Consider the following 15,542-nt stretch of genomic DNA (forward strand, 5'->3'; position numbering starts at 1 on the left):
TGTCCTTCAGCAGTGTGTGTGTGTGTGTTTATATTTTAATGTGATGTTTATCATTGTTGTCGTTGTCATGAAACATCAGCATCTTCTGCTTCATATATTTACTGGAAAAACAATAACCCTACTTGAGACTTTCGTCATATCATCAACGTTGTCATATCATTCCTCATCTTCGTTAGATGTTTCCTTACCTCCAGATGAGTTCTTTCCTTGCTTTTTCCTTTTCTCTTTAGGTCTTGAGGTGAGGCTGTAATTTACCCTGCCAGCCAGTCGTGAATAAACAACTTCAGCGAGTGCCAGTGGAATTACACTTCAGCTGTACTTGGGACGACACACTCCCCCCGTTCCTCAGTATTCCTGGCGTTCCATCATCGTCTTTTTGTGTGACGAGAGTTGGCGAGTGGAGTTGTAGCATCATTCACTGGAATTGCTAAACTGAGCCCAATTTGGAGTATGAAAGAGGACTGATTCCATGCCATTCAGAGCACACAAGGTAAGCTGGAATACTTGCGTGATCACCGCCTGCATGTCTGTTGTTTTATGGATGACCCCCCCCTCCCCTCCTCCCTCCTTTGAATCTCCTCCCACGTTTTGTTTTTCGAGTAGAGTTCCTCTTCTCTGGTGCTCTTTTGACTCTTTGGCTGGGTTTTCCATTATCATAGTGTGTGTGTGTGTGTGTGTGTGTGTGTGTGTGTGTGTGAGAGAGAGAGAGAGGCAGTTAACCTCTCATCTGTGTTTTCTGTTTTTCTGTTCTGTTCCGACTGAATCTGGTTCTCTCTTCATCTCTCTGTTTCTCTCAGTATCTCTCTCTGTCCATTTTGTTTCATGCTGGTTATGTTTCTCTTTGGTTCTCTCTGTGTGTGTGTGTGTGTGTGTGTGTGTGTGTGTGTGCGCGCGCGCGCGCGCGCGCGTGTGTGTGTTGTGTGTGCGCGTGTGACAAAACCGTTCCGGTATTTACATCCCCTTCCCCCTTTTTTCAGGATTTAAGGAAGAGTTTGGACTTAAGGAGTCTTTGTGCTGAGGCAGTTGGACTGTGAAAATATTACATTATTTATCCTCTTCGTCTGTCCGGTCTGTCACGGTCTTTCCGTGCCTGCCTGCCCAAAGATCTGTTTGTCTCTCCGATGTGGCGGACCTTGAGCGGAAAGAATGAGAGGAGTGACACATTTGTGACGGAACGCCCAGTGGGACTCAGTGTTTTCAGTGTTCACGATCGCGAAGGAGCAAAGGATGTACTGGCCAGGTGCATGAAACATGACTTAACCTACTTACAAATTACAAACTCAATATATAGATTAAAAAAAAAGTTAATGAAATGATAGTCAAACAGAACGAAAAATGTCTGCTTCCATCTCTCTCTCTCTCTCTCTCTCTCTCTCTCTCTCTCTCTCTCTCTATATATATATATATGAATGCATGAATGCATGTATGTATAAATGAATTTTATTCATATTCAGATGGAACATGGTGTTAGCCGTAAAATATTTGTTATTGACTCAAACATAGAACAGTCTGTTTGGTACTGAAGAACCTGTCCACACAGTCACAGGCTCCATGTTGACGCTAATACTGACCCACTAATACTTACAGTGAGACGGCTCCAGTCATCTTTCATGTGCAATGATGGGATAAAAACTGGGATAAAAAATACCAAACAACTTGGGTGGTCTTAGCAAAGAACAGTCTGCTCTCTCTCTATATGTAGATTTATGATTATTCGTCTATATATATTTATTTATTTACTTCCGAAGACAGAGGAAAAGGACCCTTCAGAGGTGGACTGACGCAGTGACGGGTGTGGAGACAGGTTCAGTTGTGGGTGTGAGGCACTGAGACGTGTAGTGTACATGCCGAGGGTGTGAGGCACTGAGACGTGTAGTGTACATGCCGAGGGTGTGAGGCACTGAGACGTGTAGTGTACATGCCGAGGGTGTGAGGCACTGAGACGTGTAGTGTACATGCCGAGGGCGTGAGGCACTGAGACGTGTAGTGTACATGCCGAGGGCGTGAGGCACTGAGACGTGTAGTGTACATGCCGAGGGTGTGAGGCACTGAGACGTGTAGTGTACATGCCGAGGGTGTGAGGCACTGAGACGTGTAGTGTACATGCCGAGGGTGTGAGGCACTGAGACGTGTAGTGTACATGCCGAGGGTGTGAGGGCTCCCCTTCTCTCTGCTGGAGGGAGGGGGTGGTGGTTAGGGGGTTGCGAGGGGGGTGGGGGGGGGCTTCCGGTCTTCCTGTTGGGGGTCTTCGCCATCTCTGCTGGAGCTTTGGCTTTGATGTCCGTGTGAAGCAATGTGAACTGTCTGCTTTCTTGTAAGTAGTGGCCACTGAGCTACTATTGCGCTCCATGGTTGTGGCATCCCAAAGCAAGTCAGTAGACAATCTCGGCCGTCGTCACCTGGAGTGCTGCTGACGTGGCGAGAATAATGATCTATAGAACAGTCATTGTTCAGGGTGGTGTATCGCCTACATGCCGTTCATGAAATTCAAGCAGCTCTTGGATGGTTCACGTTTCTGACTGAAGAGCAGAATGAATGACTGAACGAAGATTTTGTTTCTGTTCAAATATATTTTATAAAGGGAATGAAGGAATAAGCACACCGGATGCTTAGCTTGTTTGCATCTAGCACTAGAAAAAAAAAACCGAGTAAGCAAATGACCAAAGGAGATTGTCTCTGCCAGAAGAGCAGAATGAATGAAAGAACGAAGATTTTGTTTCTGTTTCTTTCTTCTTCTTAAAAAAAACACAAAACTTTTTGGTTTTCTAAAGGGAATGATGGAAAAAGCATACAATGCGTAGCTTTTTTGCATCTAGCATTAGAAAAAAAAATACAGTAAGCAAATGACCAAATGAAATATTTAGAATTATCAAATTATCATTTAAATTGCGCTTTATTTTAAAGTACATGCATACAAATATACGTGCAAAATATTCTCGCATGAACCAGAATAGTAATTTCAACTGTCTAGAGAGAGATTTTAGAGGGCTGGTGTGTTGGAGGGTGGTTCGGAGTAAGTGGGTAGGAGATGGCGGGGAAGCGGTGCTGTCAGCACACACACACACAGACACACACACACACACACACACACACACATATATATATATATATATATATATATACAATACAATGTCGTCGGACACGCATTCATTCCAATGAGCTTGCGTGCACAACAAGTAATGAAAAAAAAAAAAAATCGACCAAAACAACAAACAAACAAGCAAACAATACAACAAAGAAACAAAGAGATACAGAGGAACAATCGAGAACATTCTGGTGTAGCTTACTATGTGTGTAAGCGCGTTGGGTTATGCTGCTGGTCAGGCATCTGCTAAGCGGATGCGGTGTAGCGTATATGGACTTGTACGAACGCAGTGACGCCTCCTTGAGTTACTGAACTGAACTGAACCCAGTATGTGCGTGCTGACTGACAGTGTTAAAGCAGTACTGGCCTGGAATTATAATTATACCCTACACTCTCCTTGAAATGAAAGAAACTGATCAACAGACGAGTCGACAGCGGTAATTTCCACAAGCTGTTTACTCCATTTCTGAGTCTTTTCTGCCAGCTGAAAACACGGAGAAGAATTCAAAGATATATATATATATATATATATATATATATATATATATATATATATATATATATATATGTATGTATATATATGTATAAAGCCTTGTAATTTTTTTTTGATTTAGAGCTATCGAACTGATATCTGCCTGCTTTCGTTTATTCATTTATTTATTTATTTCATAAATGATTACGACACGATATTGACGGTAGTCTCTGATGGGCCCTTGCTGTTGTCTGGAGATGGGTGGAAGAAGAGACGCTGAGCCCAGTTTATCTCATGATACACTGGTTATAACGAGGAGGGGGCGGGGTGGGGTGAGGAGGTGGGGGGCGGAGGGGGTTGGGGGGGGGGGGGGTTTGGGGGTAGGGAGATTCGTGTTGTTTGTCTGTCAGCTGGGCATACCCATGGAATTTCAAATTTGGCACACTGACAGATCAAGGCTGGGGTGCACATGCTGTCTTGCGTAGACCTTGGAAAATTCTTTACGCCATGCAAACCCAGATCGCGTTTGCATAGACTTTGGAAAATCCTTTACGCAAGCAGACTCAGGTAGCAGCAATTGCCTAGACTTAGGAAAATTCTTTACGTTTTGATGGAGACTGTGGCACGGGGCATCGATGTGGGCAAGATTTGTTGTGCTTGTCGTTGTATTATTGTTGTTGTTGTCGCTGTTTTTCAACTCTTAAACCTGTTTAATACTAATTATCGTTTGGTGTCGGTTTTTAGACAAAGCATTATATATATATATGATATATCATGTTAGGACTGTTCCTTCCATGTTTTGGAGAATACGAAATGTCTGGGCTCCATTTGAAGCAATGCTCCAGCCGCCGTCTTATTTTTCTGACTTAGAAAATGAGCCGTCCGATTTTTTGGAGCGGACACGGTGGATGATTCAGAACTGTCTGTTCCTTTATGTCCAGCTGTCTGTTCCTTTATGTCCAGCTGTCTGTTCCTTTATGTCCAGCTGTCTGTTCCTTTATGTCCAGCTCTAAAGCAGCTTCTGCATTGCTCGTCGTTGTTGTTGCCCTTGTCCTCGAGTTCTGTAGAAATTCCGTTCGCGTGGACACTGGTCAGTGGGGTTTCAATGTATGTATGGCGGTGGGCAGTGTGTGACTAATAGTACTAGCTGAACGTGTGTGCCGCAACCCAGTATCGCCGTCAACAACTGAAAATTCATGACGATGTTGAAGAAGCATACTGCAATGAAATATTCTTATTGTTATTTTTATTGTTGCGGTTTTTTTTGTGTGTGTGTGTGTGTGTGTGTGTGTGTGTGTGTGTGTGTGTGTGTGTGTGTGTGTGTGTGTGTGTGTGTGTGTGTGTACAAACTGATGTCGATATCTTGGGAAAAAAACAACAAAAAACAAAAAAACAACATCACCTAAATGACAGTATAGATACCATGGTAATATCAACATGAGCAACACTACTGCAATTTGACGTAGGTCACGTGCATTGGCAACACAAAGTCACGCTCACACACACATTGTATTCATAGACTTAGCCACGTTATAATGAAAAAAAAACTAGAATATGGATATGTTTTATACTGGAAGAGAAACAAATCTGAAAATAAATCTAAACAAATCTGAAAATAAATCTAAACTACTATTTTATAATAACATTACTCATGAATACAGAACCGAACCTTATTTACTTGAAGGATATCTTAATTATAATTAAAAACAAAACAAAAACAATCATTGTGCAAATTAAGAATATCCTGTCATGATTTAGCAATAGAAAAAGGCAGATATTTCAACATCCCAAAAGAAAGGAGACTGTTTACAATGTCAAACAATAGAGGACGAGGATAAATATGATTTCTTAGATGACTGCGAATTATACAAAGAAATTAGAATAGAATTTATACAAAAAATTCAAAAATACCTTCCAAATATTATTAAACCCAGTCAGCTAATACTGGAAGACAAACCTGTGGGACTGTTTGGGAAAATTGTCAGTAACTGCTGTCAAAACCGCCATAGAGTGCAGGAGTGATTCAATCTCTTGTTCAATATTTGTCAGTCTAATTTGTCTTGCTTTTTATGTGCGTGGTTTCATGTGGCTTTGCATGCGTGTCATATAAACCTTGTTCAGGTTTAATTGACATTAAAATTGATTCTGATTCTGATTCTGATTCACACAACAAAATCACTACACTGACACAGCTCCATGTAGCATTCAGTACAGAGCAGTCCAGGCAATCAGGCCCACCCACCAGAGCCTTGGTGTGGTTTGTGTGGGTAGGTTCCCTTTCATCAGGCATCTGTTCATCGTTTTTCCATGTGGCGCACCTCCACCCTTCTTCTTTTCGTACCCCCCCCCCCCCCCCGCCCCGGGCCCCCTCCACACACTCCCCCCACTTCTTTGTTGTTGTTGTTGTTGTTGTTGTTGTTGTTGTTGACTTCTCTGTATTAGTGGAGTGTTGGCCCAGTGGTAACGCGAGAGAATATGAGCGCACTGGTTCGAATCCCACAGTGGCCAATATTTTCTCCCCCTCCACTTGACCTTAGAGTTGTGGTCTGGACGCTAGTCATTCGGATGAGACGGTAAACCGAGGTCCCGTGTGCGGCATGCACATAGCGCACGTAAAAAACAACAACAGCCCCACGGCAAATAAAGGGCTGCAAAATTCTGTAGAAAAATTTACTTCGATAGGAAAACAAATAACACTGCAGGCAGATAACAGAAAGGGGCGCCGCTATCAGTTTAGTGACGCGCTCTCCCTGGGGAGAGCAACCCGGATTTCAAACAGAGAAATCTGTTGTGACAAGAGTAATACAATACAATACAACACAATACAATACAGGACAAGACAAGACAAGACAAGACAAGACAAGACAACACACCACGTTGGCCCCAGGAATAACAAAGTGCTGTAGTGTAGTGGACTAATCCGCACGCCATGACGTTGCTTTGAATAAACTGATTAATAGTTTGCGTGCATGTGTGTATTGTGCACGTGTGCCGTACATGAGACAGCGAGCGAGAGAAAGAGAGGGAGGGGGAGGGAGGAGGGGTTTGTAATGGTGAAAAATGATAAGTGTTTTTTTTTTCTCGAAAGATCGTGATTCTTACATCCATCTGCAGGTTATTTGCGTAAGCTTCTGCATTGACTCAAGCAAGAATCCTTTTATTATATAGCACAAAATGGTGTGTGTGTGTGTGTGTGTGTGTGTGTGTGTGTGCGTGCGTGCGTGCGTGCGTGTGTATATGTGTGTGTGCGCGCGCACCTCTGAGAGAGAGAGAGGGGGAGAGGGGGATGGGGAAGAGGGTGGCACGGGAGAGGTTGTGCGCCATAACAGTGGGTGGGGCGAAGTGGCATCATATTATAATAATACAATGATCATCACACGGTACACGCGCATGTGTTGCCAAACGACCACCTGATAAAACCGGTGCCAGATATTTAAACCCACAGGCCAATATGTGCCACGGTAATTTTCGTTGAGCTTATTCGTTTCGCTCCAAAAACTCGACACAGTTTAGTGCACTGTAAGTAGGTTACATGCAGCGACATCCTGGTACACACACACACACACACACACACACACACACACACACGCTGCATACATACACACACACTGTACACTGACATACATACAGACTTACAGACAGACAGACAGACAGACAGACAGACACACACACACACACACACACACACACACACACACACATTGTACATTGACAGACATACACGCAGACTTACAGACAGACAGACACACGGCCACAGACACAGACACACACACACACACATACACACACATACCACCACCACCACCAACAACAACAAAAACAACAGCAGCTACAACTACAGCTAGAACAACAACATTCCATACATTTACCGGTACTCGATCTTTGTTAACATCGCTCCACTGGAGTTGGAACCTGTGGTTTAGTTAGGGGCACGTACTTTGAGCCCTGAGCTACATGTAGGTTGATAAAGTTAGTTTTTCAGATCAACGACTGTGCGTGGGAGGTGTGACGGTGAAGGGTGAGTGTAGTGGTGGCGGGGTGGGTGATGGATAGGCCCTACTGGACCGTTAAAGACGAAAAAGGACCGGAGGGGTGATGGGTGGGGACGAGTATCACGTACTGTCTGCACTCGTCTAAAGCGAGTGGGTGATTCGCTATGTAAGTTAGTGCAAGATGAGAGAGATCCGGAAAATGTCAATGGGGCAAGATTCTGGCGAGGGGTGGTCTTTCTGCCACCTTTCACTTCTTTTTGTTTTTTTCTCTGACTGACACCCACACACGTTTCTTGCGATACTGACGGAGCTGTTGTCATGGAGAGCATGCTGAAGAGCTGAGGCAAGGAGGAGGCCAGAGATAAGTGGAGTGGCTGTGAGGGAGGAGGGGGAAGTGAAGGGGACTGATAGGAGAGCGTGGCGTAAATATTGACTGATGCTGGTGTCTCCACTGACATCACCTTGCGTGCCCCAGCGGCCAGGAACAGGCACAGCACCGCTGCTTCTGAACCACCACTGAGAGCCAGCAGCATCAGCAGGGCAGCACGGAACGGAAGGGAGGGTGCAGAACAGCTCCTCATCACAACAAAGAGCGCGTGTAGCGGAGATGACGCTGAGACAAGGCACGATGTTGCACGCTTTGGTGCTGTTGTTTTTGCGGCGTTTGGTGTCCGTTGTCTTTTTTTGTTTGTTTGGGGTGTGTGTGTGTGTGTGTGTGTGTGTGTGTGTGTGTGTGTGTGTGTGTGTGTGTGTGTGTGTGTGTGTGTGTGTGTGTGAACGAGAGAGAGAGAAAGAGGGGATGAAGAGACGGACGATCAGACAGACAGACAGACAGACAGACAGACAGACAAAGGATGAGCTGTGGAATAAAATAAATACATTATTGACTGAACTGCATCACGCATTTTTTCATTGTTTGCGGTTTCGTACTGTGTAGTTGCAGTGTCATGATAATCAAACAGAAAGAAGAAAACAAACAAACAACTATGAACCACATTCCCTTGCGTTTTTGTCATTTCAAAGAGGCAAAATCTTTGTCTTGTGAAACTGACTGATGAGAGAGCGAGCGAGCGAGCGAGTGAGCGAGCGAGAGAGAGAGAGAGAGAGAGAGAGAGAGAGAGGGTGGGGTGTGGGGGGTTTATACTGCGACCATTGTTTCCTAAGCTGTCCACCAGGATGCATGCCATATAACAAAGATTCCCGTGATGTGCCACCACGCAAGGCCGTTCTATTAACCCATTCACTGCCATACTCGCATTCATGCAGCAGCTAGGTAGAGGACCCATGTCACTGTAGGGTGAATCTACAGCTCTTTATGTTCAGTGGTAGTACAGGCCATATTTTGTACACATCACAAGGGGAATCCCCAGCTGTTCTTATCTGTGTTTACAGCACAAGGGAATTTTGCACTCTAAATTGACTGGCGGCGAAAGGGTGAATAGAAAAGACACAATGCGCATGGAAGACACACTGTCGGCTTTGTGTTTGCAATTTTTTTGCACTCGTGGACCTAACATTACAAAACATTATCTGTGCACCTGTTGTGATCTGAACACTTTGATCAGATACAAATACGTGTGGTTCAAGCCTTAGGTTATTTTCGATCGCGTTTACAGCGAAAGCACTTTAGTGATTTTTAAAAAAACTTTTTTTGTTTGTTGTCACTTTGCCTTTTCTTCATTGCTTTGTGCTGAAGCACAGTATATTGACCGACAGTGCAAAAGGATGCAGATTGGCCGGACATCACAAGCCTGACTCCACTTCTGATTTCTTCCTGTATTGTTTTCACTTTGAGTTTGATTTTGTGTTGGTCACTGATAGTGGCATGATCACTGTGATGTCAAACACGACGGAGGGCCTGAATAAACAAAGTTATTCTTAAGTTTTTTTCAGTGAATGAAAGTTCTTGTGAAGACTTTCAAGTTAGGAAATGTGCCTTTGCGTGCGTGCTAGCGCATTCCATGTGTCAGCTTGAGTGACTGTGTGTGTGTGTGTGTGTGTGTGTGTGTGTGTGTGTGTGTGTGTGTGTGTGTGTGTTAGAGAGAGAGAGAGAGAGATAGATAGATAGATAGATAGATAGAGAGAGAGAGAGAGAGAGAGAGAGAGAGAGAGATGGATCCGCACCAACTCGACAACAGTAGAATGTGACGTCAGTCGACTTACCCCTCCACCCCCCGACACCCTCCTCCCCATTTCTCTGACTGACACCCACACACGTTTCTTGCGATACTGACGGAGCTGTTGTCATGGAGAGCATGCTGAAGAGCTGAGGCAAGGAGGAGGCCAGAGATAAGTGGAGTGGCTGTGAGGGAGGAGGGGGAAGTGAAGGGGACTGATAGGAGAGCGTGGCGTAAATATTGACTGATGCTGGTGTCTCCACTGACATCACCTTGCGTGCCCCAGCGGCCAGGAACAGGCACAGCACCGCTGCTTCTGAACCACCACTGAGAGCCAGCAGCATCAGCAGGGCAGCACGGAACGGAAGGGAGGGTGCAGAACAGCTCCTCATCACAACAAAGAGCGCGTGCAGCGGAGATGACGCTGAGACAAGGCACGATGTTGCACGCTTTGGTGCTGTTGTTTTTGCGGCGTTTGGTGTCCGTTGTCTTTTTGTGTGTGTGTGTGTGTGTGTGTGTGTGTGTGTGTGTGTGTGTGTGTGTGTGTGTGAACGAGAGAGAGAGAAAGAGGGGATGAAGAGACGGACGATCAGACAGACAGACAGACAGACAGTCAGACAGTCAGACAGACAGGATTAGCTGTGGAATAGAACAAATACATTATTGACTGAACTGCATCACCCATTTTTTCATTGTTTGCGGTTTCGTACTGTGTAGTTGCAGTGTCATGATAATCAAACAGAAAGAAGAAAACAAACAAACAACTATGAACCACATTCCCTTGCGTTTTTGTCATTTCAAACAGGCAAAATCTTTGTCTTGTGAAACTGACTGATGAGAGAGCGAGCGAGCGAGCGAGAGAGAGAGAGAGAGAGAGAGAGAGGGTGGGGTGTGGGGGGTTTATACTGCGACCATTGTTTCCTAAGCGGTCCACCAGGATGCATGCCATATAACAAAGATTCCCGTGATGTGCCACCACGCAAGGCCGTTCTATTAACCCTTTCACTGCCATACTCGCATTCATGCAGCAGCTAGGTAGAGGACCCATGTCACTGTAGGGTGAATCTACAGCTCTTTATGTTCAGTGGTAGGACAGGCCATATTTTGTACACATCACAAGGGGAATCCCCAGCTGTTCTTATCTGTGTTTATGCATAAGGGAATTTTGCACTCTGAATTGACTGGCGGCGAAAGGGTTAATAGAAAAGACACAATGCGCATGGAAGACACACTGTCGGCTTTGTGTTTGCAATTTTTTGCACTCCTGGACCTAACATTGCAAAACATTATCTGTGCACCTGTTGTGATCTGAACACTTTGATCAGATACAAATACGTGTGGTTCAAGCCTTGGGTTATTTTCTATCGCGTTTCCAGCGAAAGCACTTTAGTGATTTTTTTAAAAACTTTTTTTGTCTGTTGTCACTTTGCCTTTCCTTCATTGCTTTGTGCTGAAGCACAGTGTATTGACCGACAGTGCAAAAGGATGCAGATTGGCCGGACATCACAAGCCTGACTCCACTTCTGATTTCTTCCTGTATTGTTTTCACTTTGAGTTTGATTTTGTGTTGGTCACTGATAGTGGCATGATCACTGTGATGTCAAACACGACGGAGGGCCTGAATAAACAAAGTTATTCTTAAGTTTTTTTTCAGTGAATGAAAGTTCTTGTGAAGACTTTCAAGTTAGGAAATGTGCCTTTGCGTGCGTGCTAGCGCATTCCATGTGTCAGCTTGAGTGACTCTGTGTGTGTGTGTGTGTGTGTGTGTGTGTGTGTGTGTATTAGAGAGAGAGAGAGAGAGAGAGAGAGAGAGAGATGGATCCGCACCAACTCGACAACAGTAGAATGTGACGTCAGTCGACTTACCCCTCCACCCCCCGACACCCTCCTCCCCCCCGCCCCCCACACCACCACCCAGTTCTCTCCGCCCCGACCCGTCCCCATGACCCAAACTGTGCCTCAGTGTGGATTTGACAGGCACCCAAAACACGGCCCCCCAAATCCCTCCCATGGTGATGTGTAGTAGTCCCAGCTTCCTGTGGCTGTGAAGGTCAGGCGACATCCGATCGGAGATGAAGTGCCTTCATGTGCGGCACCAGCCTTCCCTCTCTTTCCCTGCAGCTGTAGCTGCTGTCTGCTGTCTGCTGTCCCGCTGTCTGGCCTGTCTTGTCTGCCGTCCTTCTTCCTCAACCATGTGCATTGTTACACCCGAGCAGGAGGAAGGCGAACTTGTAGATGTCCTTAATCTCTCTCATCATCATCGTCGTCGTCGTCGTCAACATCATCACCATCGTCGTCGTTTTCGTTTTGTCATCATCTTCATTTTCGTCGTCGTCGTCGTTGTCGTCTTCATCATCGTCAACATCATCGTCGTCGTCATCATCGCCATCAACATCATCGTCGTCATCATCGTCAACATCATCACCATCGTCGTCGTTTTCGTTTTGTCATCATCTTCATCGTCGTCGTCGTCGTCATCACCACTGTCGTCATCCATGACGGACGCCTGGTCGTTGCTGGAAGTGACGCGGACTGACGTGAAAACGAAACGTGGCGGTCTGTGGTGTGTGAAGCATGTCTAGACATGACGTCAGCCCTGTACCAGTAAACTGCTGTCGACGGATATGGTGGTCACGTGATGCATGGCGCCACTTTGAGGAGGTGCCCTCCCTCACCCCTCTCCCACCCCACCCCACCCCAACCCCCATATTCCCGTGTTCGCTCCCCATCACCAACCATCCACCCCCACCCCCCTCTTTCCCATTCTTCTCTCCCCCTGACACAGTCATTCCATACCTGAAGAGAGAGAAAGAGAGTTCCCAAGAGAATGGCGGAAGCGGCAGACGGAAGGACGGGGGAAGGGAAGGTGAGGGGGCGGGGGGGGGGGGGGGGGGTGCGGGGGGGGGGTGTGTTGGGGGAGGGGGGGATGGGTGGGGTATAGGGGGCGGGGGACGAGGGGTAAAGGGCGGAGTCAAAGGAGCCTGGATGGAACACCAGCGCAGTCACTGACGAATAAGACATGAAAGCTATGCAGCGGATCATGCACCCGTATGCACTTTTCCATAGTTTACCCGTTGCAGAGCGGGATATTCAGGCATGTATATACAAACGCTCTTATAGATATAACAAACATAAAGAGGCATACGCGCGCGCACGTACACACTACAGACAGACAGACAGACACACACACACACACACACACACACACACACACACACACACACACACACACCCGTTGCAGAGCAGAGAATTCAGGCACGTATACAGACACACTTAAAGCAAACATGAAGAGGAAACGCGTGCGCAAATACACTCACAAACACACTGATACAGACAGACAGACAGGCAGACAGACAGACAAACACACACATATGGGAATCTTGCCGCAGTGGATGGGCCGACAAAGCTGCTAAAAAGGTACAAATAAGTATGTATGATAGTCAGTCGTGTCCCACTATGACCACCACAGGCATCTGCTGTTCTGACTATCTGGGTTAGAATTTGATTATAGTGGAGAGTGTCTTGCCCAGGTTACATCCCCACTCTCTCGGCCAAGAGGGTTTTAGGACAGTCAGCGTTGGGATGGTTCCGAAAGGCCAACCAGCCCCCAAGGCTGCAGCAATAAGAGCCGTGCAATCCTGCCTCCTAATTTTAGTCATAGCCATTTACAAAAGACTGAGCTTTGATTTAAATGACTTAACATTGCAGTCGAGAAACCAGCTCTCACTTTGCTGTTGGCCCAACTGTAAGGTCATGTCGGTCTGTGACTTATGCCGAGCATTGGCCTAGAAAGAGTAACACTGAACTCATTGTCCACTACTGATGTCATTTAATTATATTTTATTGGAAAATAATCATTGACCAAGAACAGTGGGTTAAAACAATAGGTACAGGTATAATACGTAACAACAGGTGCAGGTATAGATTGTAACAACAGATGTGGTATAGAATGTAACGACAGGTACATGTATAGAATGGAACAACAGTTACGGTATAGAATGTAACAACAGGTACATGTATAGATTGTAACAACAGGTGTAGGTATAGAATGTAACAACAGGTGCAGGTATAGAATGTAACAACAGGTACGGTATAGAATGTAACAACAGGTACATGTATAGATTGTAACAACAGGTGTAAGTATTGAATGTAACAAGACGTACGGTATAGAATGTAACAACAGCTATAGGTGTAAAATGTAACAACACGTACGGTATGGAATGTAACAACAGGTATAGGTATCGATTGTAACAACAGGTACGGGTATAGAACGTAACAACAGGTATAGGTATATAATGTAACAACAGGTGCAGGTATAGAATGTAACTTAAGGTATAGGTATAGAATGTAACTTCAGGTATAGGAATAGAATGTAACAACACGTACGGTATAGAATGTAACAACAGGTATAGGTATAGTATGTAACAATAGGTGTATGTATAGAATGTAACGGCAGGTATTGGTATAAAATGTAACAACAGGTATAGGTATAGAATGTAACAACAGGTACGGGAATAGAATGCAACAGCAGGTATAGGTATAGAATGTAACAACAGGTATAGGTATAGTATGTAACAACAGGTGTATGTATAAAATGTAACGGCAGGTATAGGCATAGAATGCAATAACAGGTACGGTATAGAATGTAACAACAGGTACTGGTATAAAATGTAACAACAGGTATAGGTATAGAATGTAACAACAGGTACGGGAATAGAATGTAACAGCAGGTATAGGTATAGTATGTAACAACAGGCACGGTATAGAATGTAAGAACAGGTACATGTATAGAATGTAACAACAGGTGTAGGTATAGATTGTATCAACAGGTGTAGGTATAGAATGTAACAACATGAACTGGTATAGAATGTAACAACAGGTATGGGAATAGAATGTAACAACAGGTGTAGGTATAGATTGTATCAACAGGTGTAGGTATAGAACGTAACAAGAGGTTTAGGTATAGATTGTAACAAGAGGTACATGTATAGAAACAACACGTACGGTATAAAATGTAACAATAGGTATAGACTGTAACAACAGGTACAGTATAGAATGTAACAACAGGTATAGACATATATTGTAACAAGAGGTACATGTATAGAATGTAACAACAGGTACGGTATAAAATGTAACAACAGGCGTAGGTATAGAATGTAATAACAGGTGTAGGTATAGAATGTAACAACAGGTATAGGTATAGAATGTAACAACAGGTGTAGGTACAGAATGTAACAACAGGTGTAGGTATATATAGCATGTAACAACAGGTACGGTATAGAATGTAACAGCAGGTATAGGCATAGAATGTAACAACAGGTACGGTATAGATTGTAACAAGAGGTACATGTATAGAATGTAACAACAGGTGTAGGTATATATAGATTGTAACAACAGGTACGGTATAGAATGTAACAACAGGTACATTTATAGAATGCAAAAACAGGTACGGTATAGATTGTAACAACAGGTGTGGTATAGAATGTAACAACAGGTACGTGTATAGAATGTAACAACAGGTGTGGTATAGAATGTAACAACAGGTACGTGTGTAGAATGTAACAACACCTACGGTACAGAATATAACAACAGGTATGGGAATAGAATGTAACAACACGTACAGGTATAGTATGTCACAACAGGTACATGCATTCTATGTAACAACGGGTACAGGTATAGTATGTAACAGGACCGCTTGAAAATCGAGAAGTTATGGGGTTTTTTTTGTTGTTTTTTTTTTTAAAGCAGCATTTGCTGTGTGCCTTTCTGACCGGGGGTGGTAATGTAATGCTCTCAAGCGTGTGTGTGTGAGACGGACTCAAGTTGACAGCTGAGTGGTTGGAACACTGGACTTTCTTCAATCCTCGGGGCCTGGG

At 44.6% G+C, this 15,542-nt stretch overlaps 1 protein-coding gene across 1 annotated transcript in view; it reads left to right on the top strand.

The window, feature by feature from the left end:
* The first annotated feature begins 238 nt into the window (after positions 1–238).
* Positions 239–15,542, top strand: part of LOC143297646 (carbohydrate sulfotransferase 15-like) — an 84,269-nt gene continuing 68,965 nt past the window's right edge. The window contains exon 1 of the mRNA XM_076610067.1: positions 239–490. The gene's annotated coding sequence lies outside the window, so the exon portion shown is untranslated. The remainder of the gene's footprint in view (positions 491–15,542) is intronic.

Source organism: Babylonia areolata, chromosome 2, assembly GCF_041734735.1.
Source record: "Babylonia areolata isolate BAREFJ2019XMU chromosome 2, ASM4173473v1, whole genome shotgun sequence".
Classification (NCBI taxonomy): domain Eukaryota; kingdom Metazoa; phylum Mollusca; class Gastropoda; order Neogastropoda; family Buccinidae; genus Babylonia; species Babylonia areolata.